Source organism: Abramis brama (assembly GCF_963993115.1).
Source record: "Abramis brama genome assembly, chromosome: 11".
NCBI lineage: Eukaryota > Metazoa > Chordata > Actinopteri > Cypriniformes > Leuciscidae > Abramis > Abramis brama.
The window spans coordinates 35031672-35042781 of NC_139973.1; positions in this window are offsets into that span (position 1 = coordinate 35031672).

An 11110-nucleotide genomic window follows, 5' to 3' on the forward strand; every position below is an offset into this window, starting at 1 on the left:
TATTTATTCAGCAGGGAGTGGCAAAGTTTAATGCTACTCTTATGCTGTATTTAAATGAACACACAGGTAAAGCAGTACCAGATCAGCCTACAATACAAAAAGGGGCAGAAGTGGTCAGATCTGTCACATTTTAGAAGGCCGTTATGTGGCCTTTTGTCTGTATAGAGAATTTGGAGCAAGTGCAGAAGCACTTCAGAGCAGCCTTAGCTTTTCTTAAAGATGCCTTTAAGAAAAGTATGATGTTTACATTTTCAGTTTCATTTAAATTGGATGTAAGATAAGATTTGGGTGATATGGCACAAGCTTGCCAACGCTTCCTACCGCAAGATGGCGCCCCCGTCCATTACCGGTGAGTTCAGCGGTGAACGCGGTTTGCTCAGGTACGTTAATTTATTTCTCCTATTTCTAATATTAACTGTTTTTAAACTAAATTCCGTTTTAGAGACTATTTTTGGCGTTGTTATTATTCGGTTGCACAGTCGGCGTTTTTAAGGTGCTAGCCTACTTGTTGGTAGCGATGATGGACCAGTTGCACTTATTTTTGATTACAATTGTTTATAATCATTTGATTTTACAGCGATTTATGGTGATGATTTTCATTTATATTTGCATTCAGTCTCATTGCAAACAGTTCACTTGGTAACCCAGTAGAGGGAAGCAGCGTTTCATTCGTTAAGTTAGTACACTAATTTATTCACTGCAGTCTGGCATCATCGGTGTGCCATTCATTTTTAGGGTCCAATATAATAATAATATATAAAACCAATATATGTGTTACCTCGTGACTTCTTCCTAAAACAACTAAATAAATGATTTAGCTCTTTAAATGAGAATTAAGAAAAAAAATAGTTTACATTTTACACATGCATAATGTCAGGTCTTGAAAATTCAGACCAGTCTTGAAAATGAAGGTGTAGCTCACCCAAAAATGTTGTCATCATTTACTCGTGTTTATATTTCAAACCTGTAGCCTATGACTTATTTCTTCTATGGCTCATGGGGGAAAAAGCAGCTTGGCTGGTTTTCAGCTGGTTTTAGGTGGTTGGTCAGCTGGTCTCCCAGCCTGACCAGCTAAGACCAGCCTGACCATCTAAAGAAGTGGCCAAAATCCCTCTAAAACCAGCTATGACCACCAGGCTGGAAGACCAGCGAAGACCAGCCAACCAGCTCAAACACACAATAATGAGATGCTAAACAAAACATTTATGCTGCTCCTTTTCATTCAATGAAGTGTATAGCCAATCAAAAAGAGACGGGAAAATTATGGAAAACCACCATAAGTACTCTCCATATGACTTGTCTTGTGCACTATATTCCAATACTTGTTGTTGTTTTAATACATGAGCAATGCAAATGCAAAGAAAAATATTAATTTATTTGAATTGGATCTTTTGAGCTGGAACAGTTGAATCATAGTATAATTTGTGTGTGTGTGTGTGTGTGTGTGTGTGTGTGTGTGTGTGTGTGTGTGTGTGTGTGTGTGTGTGTGTGTGCGCGTGTGTGTGATATGATGCCTCATGCACACGCTTTGCTTCTTCACGTGATATTTCTCTCTTCCTGCTTGACCCAGTAACCTAAACAGAAACACTGGCCATGTCCTGATGCTGTTGACTAACCTACTTAAATGATCCCATCTCTCCAATGTCTCGCCTGGACATGATACAGCAACTAATTGGAAACAGGCTGCTTAGATAGTTCTTAGAACTGGTCTATTTTAATTCAATGCCAGAAGGCATTTCAAACAAATTGCAAATGGAAGATAAAAGATCTAACAAAGTGCAAAGGAAGGTACATGAGATAAATTCAAGAAAGTTGCATGGTTTGCATTATGACTCATACATGATGATGACGTCAGAATAAAAATAAACAGCACTATGTTGAAAAGCAGTCGCCACATGGTCAAGTGCGATTCGTTTACAGTTCCAGTCTAAGAGCCTCGTTTGTCTAAGCGAGTGTGTAATTGTGTGTTGACTTCTGTTACCTTTAGTTTTACATTCACCTGACTCACACAGGGCGTCTGGCCTCACGTGAGCCCTCGGTCACATGTTCGCACCTCTCATCAACCTGGGGTGTTTGGATTAGAGCAAAACGAGCAGGAGCGTTCAGGCTGTGGGCGGGAAGCACTGGAGAGGATGAGAAGAAGATGTGGGCATGGGTGAAAGAGTGTCATTGTTTTGTTGTCCCTGTGATTCAGAGAGCTTCCTCCCAACAGCTGCTGCTGGCCACTCCAGGCCAGGCTTGTGTTTAGGGTTTGTTTGGCTGTCGATATGAGGCTCTGTTACCAATTATCATGATTCCCTGAGTCACTTGTGAGACAGCACAGCCACCCTTAAAGAAATGCCTTATTTGGCCTGGTCTGTGTATGTGACTGGTCTGAGTGAATGGAACATGCAGAGGAGAAATTGCTAGTAGAGGTTTGTTAGAGAGTTTAGAAGAAGATTAACTCTCAGAGACAATAATACAAATAATAAAAAATTATAATAATAATAAAAAAATACACACACACACACACACATATATATATATATATATTTTATGGAAGCTCTTTCATTTTGGAATACATTTTTAAAAAACTTTATTTTTAGAATATACTTATAATATAGTTTTTCTTAGAATACTGAATTTATATCCTACAATTCTGGCATTTTTTTCTCACAATTTGGAGTTAACATCACAATTTACTCTGACTTTTTTTTTTTACTATGATTTTTTTGAGTTTACAACTCAGAATGTAAGAAAAAAACTCAACTCTGTAATATGCAAACTCACAATTCTAAGAAAAAAGTTGTATTGCTAATGAAAATTTGCGAGAAATTAAGAATTGTGAGATATAGCCTAAAGTTGCAATTACCTTTTCTTATTTCATGGCGGAAATAGGATTCAATAAAAATTACGTGGCTACTTATTATTTTTCAACATTAAGATTTTAAGTTAAAATTTTAATAAATGTCGGGGATGCAACGGACAATATTAAAATTCTATGAATGATAATAACCGATAAAAGGGCTAATATTAAAATGTTATACTATTTTCTATAAACAAAATCATTCGTTTTAAATAGCATCACAACAATATGATATGATACCAATTTATTGTGTCAAAGGGAAAGAATATACTTTTGATGCTGTAAATGGTATTGTATATTGGTGTATACAATACCATTTACAGCATCCTTTTGGCAGTGTGCCAATTTATGTTTATAAGTCTCAATTTATATTAGGTCATGTCAACAAGTCATGTGGAGACATTTAGCTTGAATAGTAGAAATCTGAGGTATTTGAGTTTTCAGTCATATAGTTCTCATTTCACATGTACAACTTTGTGGTTTATATTTGATTTGTTAAGAATATGTGAAATTGCTCGCTTTCTCATGAATTCTGTGTCATGGCTGAAAGTGTAATATATGTCACAACCTCTGCACTAAAGGAGAAGCTTATGCTTCTACAAATCAGCATTATGTCTTGAAGATTAGATGGTGTTTGAGTTATGTGCGTGTCTGGATAAGTATGTAGGTCAGGAGGACTGAGCTGTGTTGGGTCAGTTGGGTATGAGTTGTCGGCTACAGGTAACCGGACAGAAGGAGGAGACAGATGCTTATCTAATGGATAATCGGGTTAATGTGCTTGTGGCACTACTGAACTTCAGCTAAAATGTGGCTAATGCTGTCCAGTTCCAAGAGCAAAAGTGATCTCAGAAAGATTAAAATAGGTGTTTGAATACGGGGAAGAGGGGCCTGAGTTCCAGTCATAGCTCCTCTAGTAATCTTTAAAATGATCGCAGTGTGTCATTTCATTTTTCACTACAGCAGGAGGTTGACACTGCCATGGTGTTTGACTGATTAATGGTTGAAAAGATATGTTATAGCCTACTACATAACTCCAGTTAAAATAGGTCAGCAGTTTTGTAGTTAAGTACCAGCTCAGTTCAAGGAACGGACTCCTATTTGGTCTAAATAAATGGGCGAGTGTGGCACGGGGTGAAAAAGAACGGAATGCACGAATGGGTTTTTACGGCTCATTTGCACATCACGTCAATGATATCATGTCACCGTGTGGGTCAATTAATCTGGTCGGGACTCGGAGTGTTGAGAGGAGTAACATTTACACATGTGGTTTCAACAACCAGATGCATACTTGTCCAGTTTGGTCTGGAATGAACCAAACATGTGTGCCACCTCCTGATGTGGTTTGAGCGATCGGATTTAAATCCATCTCGAATGCGTTTCGGAGGACATTTACACCTGGTCTTTTGAAAATCGGATTGCTATCCGATCACAGAAAACGTGTGACCAGGTGTAAACAGGCCCTAAATGTATAAACAGGGGACATGAACATGAAGAAATAAACATCCAGAATGAAATTGATCATTTTTGTGAGGAGAAGGCATCATATCTATCTCCGTGAAATAATTGTGATCACAGAGCGATAAGTCAAGAGGATAGTGGTCTGGACTTCATAAAGCTCAAGTGCTCTATTAATATGAAGTGTCCTCATAAGTGGAATATTGATGCAGAAACTCTGAGCGCACGGTACTTCACACATTCTGGATGTATTGATTTATGATTGTGAAATAATGCCTTTTTAATGAAGTGCTTTCTTTGGAGCAGTTGGAACATATTTTGTTGCCTTTCACATTTCAACGATCATATGCGAAGGAACACAATCTGCCTACAAACCTTATGGTCCTCGGCGTCACACTGAAGGCAGCTGTTCCATCCACGCACATTTTACCCAGAACATATGTCAGTCATGTTCTCACATATGCAGATGCGTGCATGCAAAACAACCTCTCTCTCTTTCTTTCTCCCCCCTTTTTCCATCGCATCGAGTGTGGCAATATACCCTGAGCGCTCGCATTGCATAACTCTGGGCTGACTCATTGCTCTAGTGGCCTAATTCTTCCTTCACTATTAATGGATGAGGAGAAATCTAGTCCTCATGCACTTCTGCCCCACTTTCTTTGACTTTTTCAAAGTGTAACCTCAATCTCACTCTTTGTTTACTATTCCAACGTCTTTCCTATCATTATTTCATTTTATGGCTGTAATCTTTCTTTTATGGCTGTAATCTTGGCCTTGCTCATATAATGGAATGATGTGACGTTGGCGTGCATGACATAATAAAGAGCTGTTATTGAGGCCGGAGCTTTTATTGGTGCTGATTATGTATTTGTTCAAATGGCATGAGAGGGCACTTATGCATTTGCAGTTTGTCTAGGCTGGGGGTGTGCATTTGCAACCTGTTACACTTCATTTCAATAAAGCATGTTTAAATATACCAATACGTTTTTGTATAGAATGCTTAAAACAACAGTTTTCTAAAAAGAATCCTTCTTTTTAATTAATAGGACCTATATTAAGAATAAGAAATTTGCTATTCACATGAGATCTCAACAAGTAGTACGTGTTTTCAGATGTTTGTAGAGATATCAAAGTCTGCAACTAAAAAAAACATTGCAAATTCATTTAAATTTGTATTAAAAATAAAATAAAAAAGAAATTAACATTTAAAGATTTAAATTTAGACATTTATTTTTTTGAGCCATTTTTGCCATTTCATTAAAGGTGCTCTAAGCGATGTCACATGTTTTTTAGGCCTAAACATTTTTTGTCACATTCAGCAAACATCTCCTCACCATCCGCTAGCTGCCTGTCGCCTGAACACACTGTAAAAAAACGTGATCTCTGTAGACAGCCCAGGCTCCACAAACGGCAAGAAAAACAAACTGGCCCAGCCTTGGCCACGAAACATAACAAACAGTGTTCCAGCCAATAACCGACAAGAATGATTTGGGGGTGGGGGTTGGGGGGGGGTTAGTGCGCGTGCACATGAAGGGGGGTGTGTGGAGTGGAGGAGAGAGAAGCATGAAGAGGGAAGTTGGCTAGAGGAGAGATGTCCTAACAACGACTAACGTTAAAATTGTATATTCTTGATATGGCCGACACACGACCAAAGAGACGACGTTCCAATGAACAAATAACAAAGAATAGGGAAAAGGAGAAGGAACGCAAAGTCCCGAATTTACATCGGAAAAGCGTTCAAAAGGTGGCGAGAACTCCGCCGGCAGAAAGGCTTCCAATCCGACATTCAGGTGGCTCTGTTTTAGCTGGACAGGTGGGTAAATCCAGTTTGTTTTTTCTAAATGGTTCATGACTGTTTCAGGAAGCATGGAAGGAGGGGGAGGGGACGGGATGAGGAGGAGGGAGGGTCGAGCCAGCCTCCGTTTTGTTTGACAATACTTCGAACGTCAACAAGAAGTGACGTCGCCCAACATCGCTTAGAGCACCTTTAAAAAGTTATCTGATCGGATTTCAGATATTTGATTGGATCAAATCTTGAAAATGGGATGTTTAAAAGAAAAAAAGGATTCTGAAATCAAATAAGATCACAAAATCCAATCTTTGATCTGGATCAAATCTTCAGTTTGTGTTCAAAACTTTTTAGTAAGGTTGGATTTACCTTTGATCCAAAAAAAAAAAAAAAAAAATCAATCAGGATTATCGTGATCCCAGCAGAAGAGTGGTGTAGTAACTATAAAACTGGTCAAAAAATACAACATTTGTATCATGTAATATATACACATTCATATTTTTATTTTGCTCTTGATTAGTTTAACTATTAAAGTAATAAATTAAAAGTAGACAGCTGTTTATTAAACCTTTAGACTAAGTACAGTGAAGTAAAAAAAGAGAGATTTTGGCACCATAAAATAATACATTTAATTTTAAATGTTTTTTAATCACTGTATATTGGCACAATCATCAGAGATGAACCAGTTAAAAGTAACTGGATTCTAACAATTGCATCCCTTATTATATTTTTCTGTTTTTTGTTTGTTTGTTTTTTGTGGGTCAGGTTACAGAAACTCTAGGGACATGTTGATTGGAGGAAAATAAATTTGAACGCTTTTGTGTTCTCTCGCAAATGTGTTCCTTAAGAAACTTTGCGTTCACTGTTTTCCAAAACTCTTACGTTTTTGTATGATTAACATCTTACTAACTCCACCTCGTAAAATAGTTACGTTTTCCCATGAGATTGATATTCCAATAATGTTTATGTCTAATAATTTTGATGACTGTATCAAAACTTTAATCAAACCTCTTTTTTATTATTTACTTGAAATGTTTATCAATTCAAATTGGCTTGAGCATCCAAATACCTTTTTTGACAAATCTCTATGAAACTATGAAAGAGCAACATCGGAGTAATTTAGGTGTCCTGGGCTCTTATGTCATGGATATTCCAGAATCGTTTGTGGAATGGCTATTTCTTTATGCATGCCTTTGTCTCTGCTGGTCACATGAGCAAAATTCCTCCATTCGAAACAGTCCTGCTGTTAATTTCAAGGCAAGCAGTAAACCTTTCAGCCCCTTTACCTCACTGTTTCATACAGTCTGGAGCTGAACACTGTGGGTGATGTATCTGTCAATATCACTTTACTCTTTGTTTGGGAAAGATTTGGGTTTGATTAAAGTAACTGATTTCAAAAGAGAGGATAATGACGTGTAAATTGGTGATTGTGCCACAGGTGCAGCGGAGGAGGGAGGCTGATAAAGAGTCGGGAGAGTGAGAACAATCAACCAAAGTGATAAAAAGACAAAAAGAGGAAGATGAACTAAATTGTTACAATTTCTGAGAAAAATGTGAGTAGTGCTCGCAAGACGCTGCCAAGCTGTCATCCTATGCCATTGCTAAGGTGTTCAGAGTGTTTTTTTGCACATTGCTGACATTTCAGATGTTTTAATGTTTCACTATTGGTATATATAATATTAAATTGTTCACATCATTTAAAGTTAATTTCACAACACTAAATATACACTACTATTCAAAAGTTTGAGATTGGTAAGATTTTTTTTAAATGTTTTTGAACGTAGTCTCATATGCTCAAGATTTATTTGATCAAAAATACAGTAAGAACAGTTATATTGTAAAATAATTTTAAATAACTGCTACTTTAATACTTTTTTAATTTTTTATTTTTTTATTTAATAATTTTTTTAATTTATTCCTGTGATGCAAAGCTGAATTTTCAGCATCATTACTCCAGTCTTCAGTGTCACATGATCCTTCAGAAATCATTCTAATATGCTGATTTGCTGCTCAAGAAACATTTATTATTATTAATGTTAAAAACATTGTAATCGTGCTGCTTAATATTTTTGTGGAAACTGTGATACAGTTTTTTTTTTCCAGGAATCTGTCTTAACTTAACTTGTCTTGCTTGAATAAAAGTATTAATTTCTTTCCAAAAAATATTTTGAATAGTTAAGCAAAATTAATTAAGAAAATATATATATATATATAATATTGGGATTTAAAAAAAAAAAAAAAGTTGAAATAGAATAGTAAAATAGTAAAAAAAGAAGTTTAAATAGTATACAGTGGGAATAAGTATTTGTTAAATAATTAATTGTCATGACAAAATGAATGTTGATTGACCTGAGGGCGAATAAGAGAGAACAAAATTCAGAGGGTCATGCGGTCTAGGACTGAGGGAATGGGGTTTGGGCAGGGCTGGCTGACCTACATTCTGCTGGCCTTTCAGTGATCAGCCTGTGTGAATCACACTGCCTCTTTTAAACTCTTACCAGCACTTATTATATATATATATAATAAGTATATACTGTTATTAATGATGTGTACACCCGCTTATAAGCAAGCATATCATCGTATGTTATAAAACTGCTCCACATGACACACATAAACGCTCAGACACTTCTTCCCTTGTTTGCGCTCTCTATTTTTTTGACCTACATCTTAGGCAGCTCAGTTACGTAACCAGAGTTATGTTGTGCTCTGGAATCCCAGCGCTCCTGCAGATGTTCAGAGACAAAACAGCTTCTCTTCCCACTCCATTCCTCTCTCTGCCTCCTTTTCCTCCTTGTTCTTCCTCTCCTCATTTTACTCTTCCTTTTTCCTTTCTCTGCTTTCCTTCTCTGTTTTCTGTTCTGCTCTTTATGTCCTTTATACATACAGTGGGCCCCGAAAGTCTGAGAGCACTCTGGGATTACAGACCTTTAAGTAGACAGAACATTTTAGGATAAAAAAAAAAAAAAAAAAAAAAATCAAAATTGAACTCCTAAAATGAATAAGAAATGTTTTATTATGCATTATTTATAGGTCACTAATGAAATGTGTGACTGTGTGAATCATTGTACAAAAGGTCAGATTTTCTTATTCCTTTGCTGTTCTCAGAAAATAAGGATCATCAGGTCTTGCACAAAACCTCTGAAGATCATGCGGCTAAACCAAATACTAAATTTAAATTAATATAGGGCTGGGCGATATGGCCCAAAAAAATTATCAGTAAATCAAGATAATTGTCAAATACACAAAGTCCTGTCATGAAACTCTAGATGGCGCATGCTTGTCCTTAAAGCTGTAGTCTACGATGTTGAAAATTGGTCGAGAAAGCCTGAGACGGCTGGGAAGTTTTAAAAAACTCATCCCGCCCCTCCACACACACACCCCCCTCCTCTCTGTGCTACCTGATCCCTCCCACCGGGAAACGACCTGAACAACATCACTCAGTCAAGCTGTGATCACCGGTAGTAAACAACGCATCTTGTTCAAATTCCGATCGGCTCGAACAGAAACCCGCTAGGCCTACTGAAATATATTCAAGCACTTCAAGAAATATAATTACTTTGACTCGTGATAGGCGATGCTAAACGGCTAACATTCCAATGCCGACCGGCAGCATGAGCATGTTGTCAGACTGATAAAAAGCTATTTATGTAACACCTCACACCATAAAAGTATAAATAAATGCTTACCTGCTCAACAAAAAGTCAGCCGTGTCAGCGTCGTTTTTCAGTCCCAAATCTCCACTGCTGAGCTGATGCTACTTTGCTAGCTACCATAGACTGTCAGCTGCTTGCCCACGAAATTTCATGTCGCAGGAGGGGGGCGGGGTGGGGTGGAGACGCGAGCGCCACGTGGAGTTTCAAGTGGAGCGGGGGATTGGATGAGAGCAGTTGACCAATGTAAGCTGTCCGGCCGGACAGCTTACATTGGTCAACTTCTCTGCAGCTGTACACCCAATAGAGTGAATGGATTTTTTTCATTCTTTTTTCTCTTGATATTGTTAGGATTGTACTGTAGAACCATAACCAGCATCTAAACGAGGTTATTAATAATGAACAATCTTTGAAATCGTAGACCATAGCTTTAACTCAATCTGATTGCAATCACATCATTCTCTATAGGGCACAGCTGATTGGCTCCTGCTGTATCAGTAGCCAATGAGCTCGCTGCTCAACCTCAAAGCTGTAACGCTTCCAGAAACCCTCCACCTTCCCCAGCTCCACCTGTATAGATCTGCTACGGGTAATTCATGTATGCTATAACTGTACAGCAGCAGCGTAGCAGATCTATTCTGCCATTTGCCTTTCTTTTCCTTGATTTCTTAATGCCTCTAGTGAATTTTGAATTATTTGCTTGAAATATTATCTGATATTATGCAAATAGGTTGTGTTTTGTTTAAATAGGATGCACTGCAAAAAAGCATTACATAAACACTACAGCAGTATAATGTGTGTGTTTTTGTTGTTTAGTATTGCATTTGAATGGCGTTCAGTTAATGAGATCACAATGCAGCGTTCTGCTCACTCCCCTTTAAGCTCTCTGCAGGCTGAATGACGTGTCTGCACCTCCACCCTCTCTCCTCCCCAACCCTCACTCTCTGAATTCCCCTTCTCTCATCCCTCTCCTCCCCTTCACACTGACCTACTTTTCCACTGACCTGCTTTCGTAAGGTTGCGCATACTCCGTACAAGTAAAAAAACAGGGAAAGAGGGGAAAAAAGAGTGAAAAAAGATCAGCGAAGAGAACAAAGCACTGCAGCTCTTGCTAAAAGTCACCTTGCTTTTGTTCTTGCTTTGGCTCTCGCTACCGTAGCAACCGGTAGTGCGGCACAGTTCGGTGCTTGTTTATTCATGTGACATCATCAACTACACAGGTTTCATTTTTAAATAAAATTAGACACCTTTTAAAGAATGTATTGTCAACAGATTATGTCAGTTTTGAATTATGGCTCTGTAGTTGTAGTTGAATAATGGTAGAAGGGGTAACGTACTTTCAGATGAAGGTTGTACCTTGGCAGGTTGTGT